Genomic DNA, 22,274 nt, shown 5'->3' on the forward strand with positions numbered 1-22,274 from the left:
CTTTTCTTTATTTAAAAAATACAGTTTTAAATAACATTCAGGCCTACAGTATACACACACATCAGGACTGCTCTTAAATCATCATTTTAACCAGTTACTAGTTTGTTTTAGTGATATTGTGACATTTCAGTGTAACATCTGATCACTGTGCTTTAAATGGTGCTTTTAATGCTCTGTGGGCAATGTTGGGATTACTGTTTCCTGATCAAAAACAAAATGTCACCATATCTTTGATTTTTAGATGTTTACAAAGATTATCAACAAGTCAGACCTGATGATAGTCATGTTACACAATTCCTTATTTCTTGGTATGTCTAAGTTTTCTATCATTGAAACTGTTTGCGTGGGTAAGCATCAGTCAAGCCCCTCTCAGGCATCTGCTCCTTTCTGTAAATGTGACAGCATCTGAGCAAGTCCTGTCTGAATGCACATCCTGGTCACTTTTTCATTAGAAAACTCAAGAAAAGACTTGAACTGTTAACTACCTAAAAACTGGATATTTATGCACCTTAAACATCATGGACAGCACAACAAATAAAACTTTGAGACGTCTTAATAACTTTAAAGGTGTGCATTGAAGTATTTTATTTTGAAAGTCCAGTTGCCGCTAACCAGCCAGGCTCGGTCTGGTATGTAAATTTACTACCTGCTGGCTGGCCTGGGAATGATGTCATTCAGCTTCCTCTCCAGTGAGTCTCTTCCTGGATTTCCTTAAGAGCGGTTGTCAGCTGGACTTCAGGGTTGTGGAGTTGGAAGAGAGACTTGCCGGTGAAGCAGCTGCATGATGTTGAGGATCAGAATAGTGAGCTGGCCTGTTTGAAGATGGGGACAATGTCTGAATGGGTGTATGCTGTCACTTTAACAGGTTAAATAGTTTTGTATACAATGTCTGACAGGGGCTTCACAGTCTGTCTTTGTGTGTTTGCTTACTTATATGGCTCCTATGCTTGTGAATGCTCATTGGTTTTTATCATTCCTGTGTGTGTGTGTGTGTGTGTGTGTGTGTGTGTGTGTGTGTGTGTGTGTGTGTGTGTGTGTGTGTGTGTGTGTGTGTGTGTGTGTGGTGTGTGTGTTGTGTGTGTGTGTGTGTGTGTGTGTGTGTGTGTGTGTGTGTGTGTGTGTTTATTATAACCTTGTCTACCTCTGTGCCTCATTATGCATTTGTGTTTGTAGCCAATAAAGAGGAGGTGGTCCAGAAGGCCCGTCCAGTCTCCACTGATGTTGGAAGCAGCAACCCAAACTTCTCTGACCTCATGGATGAGTTTATCCAGGAGAGACTGAGGGCCAAAGGAACTTCAGTTAGTACAACACGCACGCTAATTTCAGATTGTGTCATAAGATGGAAGATACGAGCGTCACTTTCTCCTCTGTACACAGGGTCGCCGTGGCAGCAGCCCGGGAAGCCTGGAAGTTCCCAGGGATCTGCCAGAGCTTCCTGGAGGCCAGTCATAGTCGTGATGGATCGCGACCCTTAGATGATCTTTCGGGCCTGTCGATGATCCGGGGTTCCCTCTGAGTGGACGTCACCCGCTAGTGCCAGCGGTTCTGATGTCATCAGCTCCGACAGCCAGTCAGGACTCCTTTAATGCCTTTCAGTACTCCACTTGCAAATTTGATAGTAAGGAACAAGAATATGAGCAGTTTATTTATGCTGCACGGCACACATTTATCCTCTTTTTAAAACAATATTAAAGGTATAAAACTGTTATCTTGAGCAAAACTTTTATTAGTTCGTGTAAAATAGTTTTATGTTATTAAATAATCATTTTTTCTGCCAAGAGAAGCAGAAAAACACAAAAATTGAGTTTCTTTTTTTAAGGTAAATTAATCTGTAGGAGTAAGCCATCTCATCTTCTGTTTAACTTTGAAGAAGTTTTTGTGAAGTGTTTAAAAATAATGCATCACAGTTTGTCAGGCTGCTGAAATTAAAAGAGGAAAATCAACAAACTGTACAGCAATGATGACTTTTCTTTCTTTTGTAGATTTTACTTTTAGCTCCGAGGCGTCTGCAGGGGGAGCTGGATCTGCAGCAGGAGGGGGAGGAGGTCGAGGCAGCTCGCTGGATCAGGACAGTCTCGTGGGGGCGTGGCCTGTGAAGAGCAGGAGGTGGCCAGTTTGACGACACTTCACATCGACTCAGAGACGAGCAGCCTGAGCCACACTGTCACGGTTACAGGTAGGGACATAACAGACTTCAGCTCAATGCCTGCTCACCAGAACCCTTAAATACTGTGTTTTATGCCATCTAAGGGGTTTTCCCAGTGCGTAATCTCCCAGTAGATTAAATGGGGGGGGAAATATAACAAATATTTCAGAAAACATCCCAAAAAACTGTGAGAATTTACTCTAAGAAAGATAAAAAGAAGTTGAAATAAAATAACGCTTATGTAACAACTGATTTAACGCTTAAATAACGTTTGTTTATTTAGGAAGCCATTTGATACAGGTTTATCAAATTTTTTGGTAAACGCGTTGTAAATTAAGTCTATCTGAAATGTAGGTTCTTTGCGTCGATCATGGCAAGCACACACACACACACAAACTAACAATGGTTATCAAGTGTTTCTATGCAAGGTTACTTTAATCTAGTAACAAATGGTTGTGTTGTAGGCTGTGTAGCCCTCTTAGATTTATCAGTTCGTGTTGGTGTTTGCGATAAAGCACCTATTTTGTAAACAGATCCTCGTAACACTAATGAAGGATAAAGTAGGGACTGGGCATCTAATAGAAAATGTAAATTCAATTTTCGGCTTTCCAGTGGTTATTATAATAGAATAAGATGGAATAAAATTAATGCTTTTATCCATTATTTTTGCTGCAAAAAATTGATACAAGCATTAATAATACTGCAAAGTGTTGTTTTTTCTTCCGTTATGAATCGAGGGCGTTCTTTTCCTTTGTAAGAGTCTAGTTTCGAAGGCTCGGCTGTCCCATTCAGGTCTCTGTCGTTTATCTTGTGGGCCGCCGTGAAGTTTGCTGTTCACCAGCTCATCTCCCCGCACCTGCAGACATCCAGTGGTTGAATCTTCAGAACAGCAGTTGCCCTAACTCCTTACTGGATTTATGAATCCCTGTTAGATATTAACTAATCAAGATTACAACTTTAAATAACTAAGTGATCATGCCTTTTTGTTGTAATCAAGCAGCCCTACTCTGAATAGAATAGCACCTTTTTTTTTAAATTTTAAGCCCGTTTTTTACTTTACCACCCTCTCTACAGCGATGTGGCATCCCTAAGAACATTTTATATGAAATTTGAGTGCAGGCTCTCATTTACCACAATGTTGAGTATCCATTTAAAATGATGTAAAAGGACCCAAACAATGATAGGCACTCTGCAAAAGAAAACCCAGTCGAGTAAACCTTTTTTAGAAATACTCTTGGAAGGTACAAGATCAACAGATACTTTGAATGCAGTCTTTTGTTATTGATTAACAAGAACAATCTATCATGTTTTCAGGATTTTTTTTAAAAATATCACAGTGATGAGTGTCAATAAAAAGCATGAGAGTAGTATAATAAAATACATAATAGCTGAAGCAAATAACATGCTTATAAATCACATTAGTGTGATCCAGAACAAAGAGAAAAATGGACTAAAACTATCATAAGAAAGTATTTTTTCTGGATTGTCTTGGTTTTCTATGTGATCTTAAAATGACGTTTTTTACTATCCACTTAGCCACTTAGGTTTTAAGTGTCCTTCTTTGATATAAGTCAGAATAAAAACAACCTCTCAGCCTCACATTCCACCATAAAGCATGAATCTCATCCTCCCCGTTGCCTTATCAGGAGTTGATGTTTTCTGTATTCTTTCCCAGGTTCGGAGAGTGCATCACCCATGCATTCACTCGGGGGCTCTCGTTCCCAGACTCCTTCTCCTGCCACTTTGACAGGCAGAGCACACTGAGCACACGCATTCCCCACCTCCCACACCCATTTACAGCTGGACCAGAAACTCCACAACTCTGTCTTACAGGACCCCCGATGACCTGGGGTAATACTCAGAGGCATTCACTTTGAGATGCTTTTTCCTGTTCATACAAAGTGTAGTACTTTAATCATGTTGTGAATATGAAATACTTTGTAGGATGACTCAGTCATGTTCTCATTGACTCATTAATTCCAGAAACGAGTGAGTTCCCCAGTGAGGACTGTAGGCGTGATGGCGGGCGGCTCTCTGACCGGATGGCACGCAGATGTTGCCACGGTAATTGTGGCGAAGGATGCTGGGTATCCTGGGAGATGTGAACAGCATCAAGGACCCAGAAATCCACGCTCAGGTCTTTGACTACCTGTGTGAACTTTGGCAAAACCTGGCCAGGTGAGAATTGAGACATACAGTGAACCCGCAACTCCTGTGTCAGTGAACATGTTCTCCAATGACGAGCTTTTCTGTTTGCAGATCAGGGATAATTTGGGGCATTTCTCTGGATAACCAGTCGTCTCCTCCACCCCCTGTTCTGATCCCACCCCTGAGAATCCTCACCCCTTGGCTCTTTAAGGTATGTGTGATAGAGAGGTAACAATAAGGGTTATAACATAACATGTGTTTCAGTGTTAGTTAAGCAATCTTTTCTCTTTAGGCCACATGCTGACAGAGCGTTACAAGCAGGGGAAACTTCACGCCTACAAGCTGATTTGTAGGATCATGAAAGAGACGGCAAGACGTTTCACCAAACCACAGACTATCTGACACACTTCTATAACATCATGCATCAAGGACTTCTCCACCAAGACCAGGTAGAGTGGTCTCAAATTTATACTTGAACATAATATATGAACAAACAGCATATTTATATTTTACAGATTTCTTAATCTTGCAGCTGTTAATAAAACATTTTTTAATGTTAAATACTCAAATCCAGCTCTTTAAGCACAGAGTAAGTGCAGGAAAGCAGGGAAATGGGGAGAAAAGATAGTCATGCAGGCAAACATGCTGTGCTACTGTGAATGCACCTTTGAAGCTAAATGTTTAAAAAAAAAAACCTGTATTACTTTTACAGGACATTGTGAACACCATCATCAAACACTGTAGTCCCAGGTTCTTTAGTATCGGTCTACCTGGAGCCACCATGCTGATCCTGGATTTCATCATCGCAGCTTCTAGAGTCACTGCCTGCTCATCACTCAATGTAAGAAATCCTCCCATTTGCAATGTTGGTTTCCAGCTTTACAGGAGCTGATTCTTTCATTCCTGTCCTCCTAACAAGTTTTATTTTCCAAAGGCTCCAAGAGTTGAAGCACAGATTCTTTCTCGGATCTCTGGTGTGCTTTCCCAACTTTTACGGGGAGCCTTCCTGCTCTCCACCCCACCACAGCTGACGTGGTACTTACCAAGTTCCCTGATGTCAAGGTACGCGAATGCCGATCATCATCTTCCACCTTACCTTATCCCTAGTATCCTCCCTATCACAACAACTCTCTGCATGTCCTCCTTCACTACATCCATGAATCTTCTCTTAAGTCTTTTTCTTTTCCTCCTGCCTGGGAGCTCCATATTCAACTTCCTTTGTTCAGTAAATCCACTATCCCCTCCTGTGCACATGTCCAAACTATCTCAACCTTAACCTTATCTCCAGCCTGAGCTGTCCTTCTAATGTATGTAAATGTAGTTTATGGAATATTTTCAGTAGCAGTGTATTTAGGTGGCTGAAATTATTCTTCACCAGAGGCTCCCCTTGTTTGGATAATAGGGAATTATAGCCATCCTAGCAGTTACAACTGCACAGAAAATTCTTCTTTTTTAATTTTGCAGCATCCTTTCTGCAAATGATATGCAGCGCAGCCTGGTTCAGTGTATTCACAGTGGATAAACTGTTCATCATACCTCATATGCACTTCTCTGGGAGAGTATTACAATACACCGCAATAAAATATTGAGAAAATAATTTTTTTTTTTTAAAGAAATTACTTTAATCTTCCTGTAAGTTCGGGGAAAAGCAGGACAATACAGTTAAACTGACAGGTCTGAAAATGGTGTTAGTTTTTTTTTTTTTTTTTCCAACTCACACATCAAAAGCTCAAAAAGTTTATCTACATTGTTTGTAATCCAGGTCAGTTCAAACATCGACTGTCCATAGGGGATCTCGAAAGCAAACTAATAGGCTAATGTCTCATCAACCATTCTTGTTTGAGCTAAGGGCGATGGGAGTGATGTTGTTATTGTTGTTGGTGCCATGTAAACTGCTAATGCCATGCGTGGCAGCGCCTCAGGCTCACTCACTGCTTTCTTATGTGGCAGAAGCTTGTTTTGAATCACTAAGCGGTCATTAACACTGACCAGAGGGACAAGACCAGGGAGTGTGTGAACGTGTCTGGGGTGTGTGTTGACCTGTTTAAACTGTGACTATGTGTCCATATTTAGTCCAGCATATCTGTCTACGATATGCATTAACACCACACGGTGTAGTTCCTTGAATCTGTTTCCTGTTTGTCTGACTGGGAACTATTAAGCTTGTCCTCATTTTCTGACATATAAATAGTGTTGAAATGATGGATGCTCATATCAAACATTGCCAAATAATGAGGTTAGCTTAAAGGGAGGGGGAAATTAACTAAAATGGCTTGTTTCAGATACTGGACAAACTCAAGGACTACATCGAGGCCTTGTGTAAGATGGAGAAGGATTATTTTGAACAGTGAATCATGCAAAGCTACTCTAATAGGTCCATTTTAAGGATGCAGTCTGTTTATTATTTATTATACACACCTTTAAGGGCTACTCAATTATGGCAAAAATCATAATCCCAATTATTATCATCATCAGTATTTTGATCTGAGTTCTGTAACAAGACTTTTTATATTAATGCCTATAATAACAATACTAGTGGTCAGCTGATATATTGCTATTGAAAACTCATGTGCTGTATGTTTTTGTTTTTTTTGTTGTTTTCTTTTTTTAAGGAGCATATCGTCAAAACCATCCTGACCTCTGCCAGGGATGAACCCTCTGCTCCTGCTAGGTAAAGGGTTTATAAAGTTTATTTATTTATTTTATTTATTTATTTATTTTTTACAGTGTTGCGCAGGTGCCCCAGGTTACCTAAAGTTATCATTTGTTAATAAATTCCTTAAGTATGTAACCACATCTGTTTGTGCTCACCGTTGGCGAGTATTTCTTTATTTTATGCTGGTTCCTGTGTGTAAAATTAATATATGCAGTGATTCCGATAAACTGCATTTATACAGGGAGTGCAGAATTATTAGGCAAATGAGTATTTTGTCCACATCATCCTCTTCATGCATGTTGTCTTACTCCAAGCTGTATAGGCTCGAAAGCCTACTACCAATTAAGCATATTAGGTGATGTGCATCTCTGTAATGAGAAGGGGTGTGGTCTAATGACATCAACACCCTATATTAGGTGTGCATAATTATTAGGCAACGTCCTTTCCTTTGGCAAAATGGGTCAAAAGAAGGACTTGACAGGCTCAGAAAAGTCAAAAATAGTGAGATATCTTGCAGAGGGATGCAGCAGTCTCAAAATTGCAAAGCTTCTGAAGCGTGATCATCGAACAATCAAGCGTTTCATTCAAAATAGTCAACAGGGTCGCAAGAAGCGTGTGGAAAAACCAAGGCGCAAAATAACTGCCCATGAACTGAGAAAAGTCAAGCGTGCAGCTGCCAAGATGCCACTTGCCACCAGTTTGGCCATATTTCAGAGCTGCAATATCACTGGAGTGCCCAAAAGCACAAGGTGTGCAATACTCAGAGACATGGCCAAGGTAAGAAAGGCTGAAAGACGACCACCACTGAACAAGACACACAAGCTGAAACGTCAAGACTGGGCCAAGAAATATCTCAAGACTGGTTTTTCTAAGGTTTTATGGACTGATGAAATGAGAGTGAGTCTTGATGGGCCAGATGGATGGGCCCGTGGCTGGATTGGTAAAGGGCAGAGAGCTCCAGTCCGACTCAGACGCCAGCAAGGTGGAGGTGGAGTACTGGTTTGGGCTGGTATCATCAAAGATGAGCTTGTGGGGCCTTTTCGGGTCGAGGATGGAGTCAAGCTCAACTCCCAGTCCTACTGCCAATTTCTGGAAGACACCTTCTTCAAGCAGTGGTACAGGAAGAAGTCTGCATCCTTCAAGAAAAACATGATTTTCATGCAGGACAATGCTCCATCACACGCGTCCAAGTACTCCACAGCGTGGCTGGCAAGAAAGGGTATACAAGAAGAAAAACTAATGACATGGCCTCCTTGTTCACCTGATCTGAACCCCATTGAGAACCTGTGGTCCATCATCAAATGTTAGATTTACAAGGAGGGAAAACAGTACACCTCTCTGAACAGTGTCTGGGAGGCTGTGGTTGCTGCTGCACGCAATGTTGATGGTGAACAGATCAAAACACTGACAGAATCCATGGATGGCAGGCTTTTGAGTGTCCTTGCAAAGAAAGGTGGCTATATTGGTCGCTGATTTGGTTTTGTTTTGTTTTTGAATGTCAGAAATGTATATTTGTGAATGTGGAGATGTTATATTGGTTTCACTGGTAAAAATAAATAATTGAAATGGGTATATATTTGTTTTTTGTTAAGTTGCCTAATAATTATGCACAGTAATAGTCACCTGCACACACAGATATCCCCCTAAAATAGCTAAAACTAAAAACAAACTAATAATAATAATAATAATGGATACTTTATTGATCCCCATGGGGAAATTACTTGTTTTTCTCTGCATTTGACCCATTCACTCAGTGAAGCAGTGGGCAGCCCACTAAGCAGGCGCCCGGGGAGCAGTGTGTAGGGACGGTACCTTGCTCAGGGGTACCTCAGGGTAGCCGTTAAGTGGATTCGAACCGCCGACCTTCCGATCATGGGGCAACCACTTTACCTACTGAGCTATCCCTAAAAACTACTTCCAAAAACATTCAGCTTTGATATTAATGAGTTTTTTGGGTTCATTGAGAACATGGTTGTTGTTCAATAATAACATTATTCCTCAAAAATACAACTTGCCTAATAATTCTGCACTCCCTGTAGAGGCCTTTATTGCAAAACTGCTTGCTCACACTGTGCTGTTTTTTGTTAGGTGTGTGGCTTTGTGCAGTCTGGGGATATGGCTGTGTGAGGAGTTGGCCCACGGGACTCAACATCCACAGATTAAAGATGCTCTCAATGTGATCTGTGTTACCTTGAAGGTCAGTTACACCTCAGTACATCTATAAATGGCAATTAAGTTCTGTTCAGCTGGACTTCCAAAAAGCAACCTAAATTTTATATTTGAACTGTGACTCATTAAGACTGAAATGTCAGACCAGTCTGATCGCATTATGAGTTGTGTTATAGTTGTCTGTTCTCACACTTTGTCCCCATTGACCATGGATCTCTCAGTTTCTGACTGTGGTCCAGTGAAATAAGACCAAAGCAGTGACTCTGATTCAAAGGCATAGCAGACTGGCCGCATGTTGCACAGATCTGCTCAACACACTAGTGCCAAAACATCTGCTCCTTTTTAGGCTGAAAGTCTATCATACTGTTTCCATGAGGCAAGCCATGGTATAGTGCAGACCACTTACATAGACAAATAAATTTAATGTAGTGTATGAGAGAACGTACGTCTGTTCTTTATCCTTTTCTTTCTTTTTTTTTAAGACAGACACATTTTCAATGATCCCTTCTCTACATCTGAATGTGAATCCTATTTAATACTTTGTGAACCCTGAAAATGATTGGCTGCAGCCGGATTGCCAATCCAAACTATAGAACTGGTATCTTTGTTGATATATTCCTGTTGTTGTTAAGATAGCCTTTGATAGGAAACTCCTATGTAAAATCCTGTAAAATGTGTCGGTTATAAAAATTAAAGGGTCGCTGTCATCATGCCTCTCACTCCTCTCTGTTCTATACCCTTCCCACTAGACAAGTATGGATACATGAGTGTACTTCATTAAAGAGAATAAAAATTAGCAACAAAGACACATAAACATAGAGACCAGTTAGCGAGGCCCTGGTGTTGGCAGTCGCTGTGAGATGATTGCAAAGAGGTTGCAAACTAGTGGCTGAGTGGCAATAAAACTGCAATGGAAACTAGAAATTAAGTACCTTCGCTTTCAAAGTAAAAATGTGTCTTACCACTGCAACTGACACGTTTCAAGAGAAGCAACACTTTTTTTTTTGCCAACTGTGGATGCAGGGATCTCTATTCCTGCATGACTGTTTCTTTATCAGTTGATTTTAAGGTAGCCATGTTAACCTGTGCAAGATTTTTTTTCAGTCTGATTAAAATTCACTGTAGATCTTCACTAAATAAGGTAATCGTTTTGACATTGACAGAATTATCTAACTTTTAAGAATTGGCGGAAGTTGATTTCTGATGTAAACAAACATCGCTTTCTGGGTTTTTTCTTTAGTGTCACCTTGCTGTGTGCCACAGATTTCAATTTCTCCCTTCTTACTTACTTTTGTGACTTCACGAGAAGGTTAACACATGCACCTCTAATGAGCCTTAAGACTCCTTTTACTCGACATCTAAAAATAGTTCTGGGTATTCTAATTTATTAGAATCAGGGGAATTTATTTGGGGCGATCGTGGCTCAAGAGTTGGGAGTTCGTCTTGTAATCGGAAGGTTGCCGGTTTGAGCCCCGGCTCCGACAGTCTCGGTAGTTGTGTCCTTGGGCAAGACACTTCACCCGTTGCCTACTGGTGGTGGTCAGAGGGCCCGGTGGCGCCAGTGTCTGGCAGCCTCGCCTCTGTCAGTGCGCCCCAGGGCAGCTGTGGCTACAATGTAGCTTGCCATCACCAGTGTGTGAATGTGTGGATGACTGAATATAGTGTAAAGCGTTTTGGGTTCCTTAAGGGACTAAGTAAAGCACTATACAAATAAAAGGTTATAATGCATTTTTGTCCAATGCCAGAAACATGTTGCATACCACAGCTTTAAATTCAGAGTTATAGATAAGGTAAGCAGACCAAAGTATAGAGTTAATACTGGAGGATTAGATGGAGGGTGTGTTTAACATGTTGTCCTTTGAGCAGCCAAAGTACGATGGAAAACGCTGTTGGAGATGAGTGTTGGTGAAATTTCCGTAGTGGGCTTAGTGTGTTTCAGACTGGGAGGCCTGTGGATCACAATAATACGGCCCAACATTTACTGTCATCTAAAGCCAAACACACACACTCACACACACATACCTTTTCCACCTTGGAATCCCTTGCTCGTGTATCGGCAGCCAACGACCCATCACTCACTCACACACACACACTCACACACGCACACACACACTCACACTCGCATTCACTCACTCCTGGGAGCAAACCCTGGACTGTCAATATGTTTGGTCCTTCTTCAGATAGGAGACTAATCCAGAGGGAATGCTGCAAGCTGTGTCTCTCGCACACACACACTATTGCATGTATACACACATCTTGTCCACTTTTGAATCTCTTGCCTTCATACCAGCAGCCAGTAGCTCCAGCCATTGGCTTTGTGACACACACACACACACACACACACACACACACACACACACACAAAGCTTGAGGGATTGTCATATTTCCATGCTCTTCCTGCTGTTCTCTTTGCCTTTCATCTGTAAGCATTTTTTGCCTTGTCGTCCGTGATCCTCATTACAGCCCAACTAATCTGTAAATTCTCTTTCTTTGTACTTATTATGCTGTAAACACCTTGTTAACCTTAAAGAAGTATAGCAAATACTATCTGTGGGATTTCAGCATGGATAACTGATGTGTTAGTTGTGACAGATAAGATATGATACCTGCCAGTATTAATTTGAACAGTGCCAATATGTGAAGGAGAATGTGTGTTTTTAGACTGGCAGGCAACTCAAAGAGAAGCTTTAGAGATAATAAAAATAGATGATTTATTATATGATATTTAGACTAATAATTTACTGACTTCATATCATTTTTTTATATTTTATATTTTTGTTGACTAATTTAAGCCAAAGTTTTAATAGCTTAGAAAAAATGCGCAAGCTACTTGTTTAATCCTTCTAACGGTCCTGTGGAACCAGTCATCCTCTTTCCTGGACATGTTCACTTCCTAGAGAGAAGGTTCAAAATAATTTGGCCTGAAATAGGATTTGGTATTAACAAGCAACCTCATTATGGCTTTGTGAAATACAAGACGTGCCAGTGACAGATGTTTGATAACTGATACAGATGGATTTTGCTAAAAATGAATGTGTGTATGAATTTAACCCAGACCGGTGAATTAACATCAATGTTTTTTCTCCTCTGTCCCTCAGTACCCCAATAAGAGTGTAGCGCTGGTGGCGTCAGACATCCTGCACCTTCTGATCAGTTACGTTGATCATCTGCAGAAATTCCCACCCGACACTCCAAAGAAGATCGTAGAGGTGAGACATAAAATACAGAGAACATTTGAGCAACATTAATATTTTAATATTTCTGAATATTGGTTAAGACCGCTATTGCTTTGCTATAACATCGTAATGACTGAAGTCATGCTGTGTAAAGCCAAGGCCTCACAGTGCTGGTAGACATTAACAAATTTTTTATAGAGGTTTTAAAAACTGTGGCTGAGGGATTTATGCTCATTTTAATCTTACTCTCTTCTTTCAGATTTTGATTGCCACCATCACATACTTGCTGCCTACTACTGAGTCTTCACCTCATGAACTGGATAAAAGGGTAAGCTGCTCACATTCACTTAACAACACTTTTTTAAAAACTCGCTGGATTGTTAGTTTTTAAAAATTGTACTTGTGTGTTGCAGCTGGTAGTTTCCCTCCTGTTGTGTCTGTTGGATTGGGTGATGGCACTGCCTCCAAAGACTCTTCTTCAGCCTGTGCAAACACGAAGCCCCCCAGAGAGGGACCAGCCTACCAAAACGCTCCTCAGCTGTATTTATAAGGTATATGCTTGTGTTTATATTCACTGTCATATGCAGTAGCGGTTTTAGATACGGGCGACACGGGCGGTATCGTGGTGGGGGGGCGGCATCACGGGCCTCTGCAAAAAAAATAAAAATAAAAATAAAATGCTCGTACTCATGCTGCTCCAACGTCAGCCAGCGCATATTGGGAATGGTACAGGCACCGATCGGTTTTCTATCGCCCATTTGCTGGGAGTAAGGACACCCTTCGTTTGCGAGGTGCGCCTGCTGCTTGCGGCGCAGAGAGGAGAGGGCGGGGGATTTTCTGACCGGCTGGAGCAGCATCTAATAACCAACTCGCAAAGTAAACAAAATAAAAACAAACCAACAAACACGAAAACACCAGACATCATGATACAGACTTATAATTTGCTCGGTGCACCTTCTCGCTGCTGAAGTCGAAGTAAACTTTATTGTCATCTCCGCTACATACAGTCCAGTACATAGAGAGACGAAACGACGAGGCTCCAGTTACAGCAGTGCAAGTAAACAAACAATATATATAAGAAGAGTAAGAAAATAAATATACACTTTAGGACTGGGGGTAAAGGGATCAATAACAATTTAAAATTTACAAATAGGCTAGGACCGCCACTGCATATATGTCAGTATTAGGCCAGTTTGGCTCAACTGGAGCTGTAAACGATACACAAATGAATCCACTCATCTGCTTTTTTCTTTTAAAAATGTGTCCAGGTATTACATGGCTGTGTGTATGGGGCACAGTCTTTCAGCAATCCCAAGTATTTCCCGCTGCAACTGTCGGACCTGTTGAGTCCAGACTACGACCCGTTCTTGCCTTTAGAGAACCTCCGAGAACCAGAACCGCTACACAGTCCGGACTCTGAGCGATCCAGCAAACTGCAGCCAGTCACCGAAGGTAATGCATCAAGCAGTGGAAATGCACTGCTCCGCGGTTAACACCTATTACGTTTCTGTTTTTTCCTCTTGTCGCTTTAATAATCCATGCAATGTGGTGCGTTGGTCCAGATGCATATAGAAAATCTTTACACTATGACACCAAGGTCTCTGCAAAACTTTTGGTTTAGTCTTTACATGTGTACACACCAGTCTGCATCTGTGTCGGAGTATATATCATCTCCTGCTGTGGTTCACTAGGACTCTGTCTAGTTTAATGACTGGAGTAGCCCGAAAGGCCATGCTTCTCTTCTCCTGTCTTCTCTCGTCTAACCACTAATCTTCACTTACACAATTCCGTTTTTTATTCTTTTAATATCCTAAGACTATTTTCTGCTAATGTTCCTCTCACTTCTATTACATTCTGCTGGCTTCATTTATCATTTATTTTTGCTTCCCTTTGCCTTGTCTGCCTCTTTTAGAGCACCCTACGAGGTTCAGGGAGTCATTGAAAATCTGGTCAATACATATCTGTACTCTGTGCACAGCCTGTCAATAAGGAGTTGCCGTAAAGCGTGCGCGCGTGTGTGTTTCACAGTGTGTGTGTAATGATGTTGATTAACCAGGATCGGCTGGCAGCACAATGTGTGATGGCATTGGCTTCTTCTCAGCATGGTGCAAACTATGTACGAGCTGAAAGTGTGCTTGTACTTTCTCCTAGTTTCTACAGTGATTCCTTAAGTTAACTTGTAAACTAAAGAACAAGTCAGAGTACCCTTCACACTTTTCTGTCACTGTGAAACTCCAGGTTTAACACTTTTGTTGTTTATTTTATCGGTGGATGCTACTCGCCTCTCTGCAGTAACACTCCAGTCCAATCAGCCCTACAGAAGGCTGCAATGCAGAAGAATTACTTTGCTAAACCTCTGCTAAAAGATAATGAGAGAAAATTAGTTTATTTTTATTCAATCAGCGCACATTAATCAGAGAGTAAACAGTAGATATAAAGCCTGCTGTGTGTGTAATGAATAGAGACTGAAGAGGGTCAGCCAAAGGCAACACTCTCTGCAAAGTGATTAAAGTTTATTTATATAGTGCTTTTCACAGACAAGCCCCAAAAATGCTTAAAACACAATTGATATGAAAATAGAATTAAAATAAACATAAATAACAAAACAATTTCAGCAGAAGGCCTGAAAAAATGTTTTGTTTTAAAGACTCTACAGAGTCAGCTTAACAGAGCTGGAGTGGCAAACTGATCCAGAGCCCTGCTGCCACAGCCTGAAAGCCTCTGTGCCCCTCTAGTCTTCAGTCTTGTATGAGGAACAGAAACAAGCATGAACTCTTCTAAACATCAATAAAATCTATCTTTTGACAACCAAAAGCTAAATATATATTTTTATATTTATATCAGCACCGATCCATAATTAACCCTTATAACAGAAATATATCTTTAAGCTTTTTGTACATCATCTGGGATGGACTTTGTTCTTGCTTTAATATTTTATTTTATTTTCTTATTTTAAAATGAGCTAAATTTTTTATATATATTTTATATTATATTCTCTAAAGAACATTGGATCAGTGTTCTCACAGTAAACAGCCTTACTTGTTTCTCATTTTAAGTAATAAAACTATTCAATGTATTGTTGTTTTAATGGTTCATCTCTAAATGTATTAAAGTGTAACAACAATGAATTATATTTGTATTAATGGTATATGCATTGACTTACATTTAATAGAATTTCTAATTACTAATACTCAGTGTGTTGTTTCTGCGATGATACCAAGCAGTTTCTTTATGATTTCCAAAAACCATAAATATAATTCGGCATTGCTATTGCTTAACCCCCCCACCCCACCTGCTGCCGCTTCCCTTTAAATTTTCTCCAGAGCAATAACACCTTTGTCTTACAGTTTACTTTCTAAATCCTGACAGTCCAATCCCTTATTTTTATTTTTCATTATAGGTGATGAAATGACGATCTGCTACCTCCTTACTATATCTTTTATCATCTGTATTCTCTCTGCAGTTCGTAGCCGTATTCAGCATGGCCTCGTCTCCATTGCAGCCAGAACAGTTATTACCCACCTGGTAAACCATCTGGGACATTATCCCATGTCCGGAGGCCCCGCTACTCTGTCCAGTCAGGTACTGTTACTTTGAGTTTGGTGGGTTAACTAAGTTATGTTAAAGGGAGGTGACTCTGCGAAATGTTGAAAGCTGTTGTTATTTTGCTGCTGTAGTAAATATAACGTCATGTTTTGCAGGTGTGTGAAAACCAGGACAACCCGTTCTGTGAGAGTGCAGATCTTGGGCCAGAACTTTTCCATTCACCAAACCTGCAGTTCCTGGTTCTGAATGGATCCACGCTGCTGTCTGTGCTTCAGGTAAATCTTCATAAATGTTCCACTTGCTTCTAAGTGTATTTGTCAGGGTTAAACGTACATGAATTTATTACTTGAATAATTACTTTTACACCTGGAATACAAATGATGACTACTGCATTTATTATATTATTAACACATTAGTGGGGAAACAATCTTTAAATAATATAAAATATTTATTTTGTGATTTCTTTACTATTTTATTTTATTTTTTGCTTCTTCTGCCGCTATTTCCCAGATCCGATCAGAGTCCGGTGTGCCAGGAGGCGGAATGACGGCTGGTTTGTCCTCTGCTCCCGCTTGTGTTCGCGTCATCATCCGAGATGTAGCTGGAAAACACTCGTGGGACTCCGCCGTCCTCTATGGGCCTCCGCCATGTTCTCCTAACAGTCCAGCGCACACACTTTTAACACACACGCAGTCACCTCACACTACAAATCTTCATTTACGCACCCCACCAGGAGGTCTGCTGAAAAAGATGGGAGCGAAAAGAGAAGATGGCGAAGAGGACGGGCAAGAGGAGAGGGGGGCAGAGGAGGGAGTGAGAACGGATGGTGACAGGCAGGAGTATCAGGGAGAGGGAGAGGAGGAAGCAGAGGAGAGGAAAGCAAGTGAGGGGGAGAAAGAAGATCAGAGAGATGGTGGAGGTGGATTTGAAAGGGAAGAAGAAGAGGAGGAGGAGGAGAAAGATGAACATCGAATGGATAGTGAGGCAGATCCAGCAAAGTCGAGTTTAGAGCAGCATCTGGCTCCGCCATTGGCTAAACGCGTGTGTCGGGAGGCGGTGCCAGCGTGGGACTCACTGAGAGAAGGAGATGATGCACTGGATGAAATGCTGCAGTATCTGGGATACTCGAGTCCTGAGTGTCTGCAGAGAGCTGGTATTTTCTTTAATCTGAACTCTACAGCTGTTCAGCACATTCCTAAGTAGCAACTCTGATTCCTGATTGGTTCCCACAGGTATGCCGCTCAACATCCCAGCACCTCCTCCAGTGTGTGTTTCAGAGAAGCAGGAGAACGATGTGATCAATGCCATCCTGAAACAAAGTGCTGCTGAGAGAGACTTCGTCCTTCATGTGCGTGCTGCCTATGTTCACATCAATAGCAATCATTAAACTCCCGAGCCTTTAGTTATTGGACCTTCACACATGCAGTACAGCATGTGTTTCCCTATGTGGGGATTTATTACAGTTCTATCGTCAGACTTGTTTTAAGAGTTATTGTTTGTTTTGTTTTTTTCAGCCATTGCTAATATATGTCATGATTTTTCTGTTAAAATAAGTCAACGTGTCTATTGTAGAAAAAGCTTTGTTGTCCCTACTGCACAGAATCAAAGGAACATGCCTCCTAAACACAGAGAAGCTAACTCATAATACCAAAACTGTTGTTTATTTTATCAGTGAATCCAGCATTTCTGAAGGAAAAAAGTTCATCTACACTCACTGGTAAATTTGCTAGTTACACCTTGCTAATGCCACAGAGGGCTCCCCAATTTTGCATTTAGAGCAACCCTAATTCTTCATGGCATAGATTCAACAAGGTGCTGGAATCATTCTTCAAAGATTTTTTTTCCATGTTAACATGATGGCATCACCCAGGTGTGTCAGCTGCACATCCTGTGATGTGAGTCTCCTGTTCCATTGCATCCCAATGCTTCTCTTTTGGTTTGAGAGCTGATGACTGTGAAGGCTATTTGAGTACACTGACTCTTTGTCATGTTCCAAAAAAAAAAAACTTATTTGAGGTGATATGAGGTTTCTGACATGATATGTTATCCTTCTGGAGATGGGTACACTGTAGTCATATAGAGATGGGCATGTCAGCCTGTCAGTAATACTCAGATCGGCTGTGGCATTTAAATGATGTTCAGTTGGTATTTATGGGCCCAAAGAAATCTTATGCCACACACCATTACACCAGCAGCCTGACCAGTGATAAAAAAAACAGAATAGCCTTCACGTTTACACCAAATCCTGGATCTACCATTGTTATGTCACAGCAGAAATTGAGACTCATCAAACCAGAAAATGTTTCTCTAATCTTTTGTTATACAGCTTTGTGGTATTGTGGTATCATTTTCCTGTTCTTAGCTGACAGGAGTGTCTCTCAGTGTGGTCTTCTAGTTATGGGTGTCTGAGAAAATCCCAGCAGATCAGCACTTTCTGAAATATCCAGACCATCTGACACCAACAACCACTTAAATCACCTTTGCTCTGAATTATGATGCTCAGTTTGAGCTTCAGCAGGTCATATGACCATGTTTATGCCTGAATGCACCGAGTTGCTGCCATGGGATTGTTGATTAGGTATTTGTATTAACAAGCAGCTGAACAGGTGTACCTAACAAAGTGGCCAGTGAGTGTATTAAAATTGATTTTACATCATTCTGATTTGAAAATAATCTGAGAAAAACACTTGGTTTAGTGTAGCGTGATTAAAAGCACCACCATTATGTTTGTTGTCATAAGCCTCAGTGGTGGCTGGCGCTCATTGTTGTATTTTCCATGTTTTATTTAATTTTTTGGTTTTTGTGCATTAAAATGAAGCGATCGAATGTTTCAGAGAGGTGAGGAGCTGAACATGAGAGCCGTGCATCAGACTGAACCAGAGACTCAGACGCCACAGTCGGCCTTCTATTACTGCAGACTACTGATCAACATACTGGGGCTCAACTCCTGGGAGAAGAGGTAAGATCGAGCACTGCACGCTGTGACAATCCGAAATTAAACTGGAATTTTGGGTTAATGATATTTATGTTCGCTTTTTATCAACAGTATTTGTGCCACTTCTAAACTTTATGTTAATGATCACTTTAAAAGGGATTATTAAGGCTGTGTAATGTACCTCTGTTTTTAAGATGAGTTGTGGTCCACAGGGTAATATCTAAATGTTCAGTTAAAATTCAAATACAAAAGAAAACCTGGATAATCCTCATTTCTAAAATATAAAATGGCCCAAATTTAAAACGGACCTAATGTTTTAAACATTATGACCCAAAATAAGCAGCATAAACTTGTTTGGAAAGTATTTACAGAGGTTAGAGTCAGGAGATAATTTCCCAATGACTTCTTTAGGACCAGAAGTATTTTTGCAGCCACGGCTATCGCCCCCTGGAGACGATTAAAAAGAATGCAGGCTTCAGGAACTTCTCATTAGCTTATTTTCAGCCTGCCTTGTTAAAGACTTTTAAAACTGTCATTTTAACATCAGAGTTAATGTGGATTAAATGGCCAGTAGGGAAACTGCAGTTTTTAGCTTTGTGTTTTAATCCTGGTTGAAACACAACAGTCACAGCACACAGTAGTCGCATTAAAATTCTACTACAGTAAAAATATTTGTCAGTGTATGGTGGTGACTTTGAAAAGAGGTGATTTCTTTTATCGTTTCTACAACGCAGCGGACTTTACCAACTGTTGCTAGATGTGTAAGTGCAACATAGTTATTATATGGTACCGTCACAAAGGCTTTACTAAAAAATATAACACACAATCACACTATATTGATATAAACAACCTTGTTGCATCCCGTATCTCATGAAAATATATCTATAGCCCTTAGATAATGTTACTCCAAATGAGTTTTAGTTTTTAACATGGATATTTTTTTTACTCTCTAGTTTAATTTTATGAATATATTATTCTTTCCATTAAGACACGATGGTTTATTCTGTCATTTAAAAGCCATAAAACATCATTTTTGTACAAGCTATACTAACTAAGAGGCTGTTTTCGATCTGGAGTGTCTCTTTGAGCAAAGCATATTCTTGCTTAATGCAAATGAAACAAAAAAAGATTCAAATTCAACAGAGTGCCCTTTTTTTTTTTTCTTTTTTCATTACACTTCACATTTTGCCATTCATAATGCACAGCATTTCATCTTCTCAGTGACTCTGGGCTAAAATACACAATGTCGGGGTATCACTTTAAAAGTGCCCAGCCATCTAATGGACCCTCATCGCTCTTTATACTTTATCCAGGGAATTACACTTTCTGCATTCAGCCTGCACAATAGACTTCTTAACACACTGTGCTTGTGTGTGAGTGTGTGTGTATAAAGAGTGTGTGATAATGAGTATAGTGCTCTATTGATCAAATTCAACCCATTTGGAGTTAGAATAAAAGAAGAGGAGAGAATGATCGAGCGTGAAGTGGCAAATCAGAAAACAGGATGAAATGAGGCACATGTAAATGTAGACAGTAAATTTAAAAAAAAATGACATGGTGCCAGAAAAGGTGAGTGGATTTGGAAGGTAAAAATGAGAAATTTGGATGTTGGAGAAAAGGGAGAATAGACGGACAAGGATGAAAGAAAAGAAGAGATTGTCTAATCATGTGTTATTGTCTCTCCAGGTATTCATATGGGGCATTACAGATACTAAGATACTGACAGTCACCTACGTGCGTGCATGTGTGTGTCCCCTTTTATGCTTTTCCCTATAATCCAGGGTGTAAATGGAGTCTTTGAGAGCAGAGAATGAGGCCATTACCAAGTATCAGTTTAATAAAGACCAAATTGCTGTCCCCCTCTCGTTCTCTCTCTCTCTTTATCTCCTGCTCTTTCTATCCTGTTTTTCCCCTTTCTCTAAGAGTGAAAAGAGTGACGTGTCATTATCAGTCCACTCCAAGCTTCACCGCTCGAGTCTAGGTTTTATATCAGCGGTGCAGAGGTTGGGGGCTGGTCGCTGGGACACTTTGAACGGCCTCAGGACAAGTTAGTCTGCATGAAAGGCTTTTGTTTTCATTAATAATAATGTCCCTTTTCTTTTATGTTTGGACCCTGAAAGTGGTGTCGACATAAACTGCAGGCCCTGTGATGTGTGGCTGCATTTGCTCATTTATATTAAAACCCAGTAATCTGTATTTGTAAGGCCAGAGTTGAGGCAGCAGCTTCAGAAACCCAGCACCTCCCCTGCCTCTTACACACATTTTGTTTTATATTGAGAACAAAACATAGTAAAAATTGGACTGCAAATACCCCCTGAAGCCATTTTAGACAGACCTACAGGAAAACCAACATGCTATCCTTGAAAAAATAGTTGCTTCACAAGTCCATCTTCACCTAACTGATAATAACCTTTATGAACAGTTCCAGTCTGGCTTTCGTCCTCTACATAGCACTGAAACTGCTCTTATAAAAATAACAAACGACCTTCTTATAGCAGCTGATTCTGGTCTCCTCTCCATCCTTATCCTTCTTGATCTGAGTGCAGCTTTTGACACCATCTCTCATCCCATTCTCCTTAGCAGATTAGCTTCTATTGGTCTCTCTCACACTCCACTAGCCTGGTTTAAATCATACCTATCTGACCGCACTCAGTTCATTCAATTAAAATCCTTCACTTCTCAGCTTTCTCCTTTATCCACTGGGGTGCCCCAGGGATCTGTCCTCGGGCCCCTTCTTTTCATCATCTACCTTCTTCCACTCGGACATATTTTTCGTAAATATAATATTCAGTTCCACTGCTACGCCGATGACACCCAGCTCTATCTCTCTACCAAACCTGACTCTACTCTTCCTCCACCCTCCCTCATCCTCTGTCTAGCTGAACTTAATTCTTGGTTCTCCTCCAACTTTCTTAAACTCAACAGCAATAAATCGGAACTTCTTCTGGTTGGCACTAAACGACTGCTATCCAGAATTAACAATTTCTCTCTCACCATCAATAACTCGCTGGTCCCTATCTCTCCCTCTGTGAAAAGCTTGGGTGTCATTCTCGATAGCACATTATCCTTTAACTCACATATCAATAATATTACACGTGCAGCATATTTCCAACTCCGTAACATTAATCGCCTCCGCCCCTTCCTCACACCTCACGCCACTGCCATTCTCATCCATAATCTTGTTATCTCTAGAATTGACTACTGCAACTCATTATTATTTGGCCTCACACAAAAATCTATCAACAAGCTCCAACGTGTCCAGAACTCTGCTGCCCGTATTATTACTACGACTTCCTCTACCCACCACATCTCCCCAATCCTGAAGCAACTTCACTGGCTCCCGGTCAAATTTCGCATCTATTTTAAAATAATTCTGTATACATTCAAGGCTATTCATTCTCTCTCTCCACCGTACCTCTCTGACTTATTACAGATGAAGCTCCCATCCCGCTGCCTCAGATCTTCATCTTCTCTTTCTCTCTCTGTTCCCTCTGCTCG

General features: G+C 40.7%; 2 pseudogenes; both read left to right on the forward strand.

Annotated features, from left to right (window-relative positions):
* The first annotated feature begins 822 nt into the window (after positions 1-822).
* LOC113012676 (ral GTPase-activating protein subunit alpha-1-like) lies at positions 823-3,910 on the forward strand (annotated as a pseudogene).
* Positions 3,911-4,685: 775 nt separating this feature from the next.
* The window catches only part of LOC113011948 (ral GTPase-activating protein subunit alpha-1-like), a 49,748-nt pseudogene continuing 32,159 nt past the window's right edge, over positions 4,686-22,274 (forward strand).

The sequence above is a fragment of the Astatotilapia calliptera genome, chromosome 19, assembly GCF_900246225.1.
Source record: "Astatotilapia calliptera chromosome 19, fAstCal1.2, whole genome shotgun sequence".
Taxonomy (NCBI): Eukaryota; Metazoa; Chordata; class Actinopteri; order Cichliformes; family Cichlidae; genus Astatotilapia; species Astatotilapia calliptera.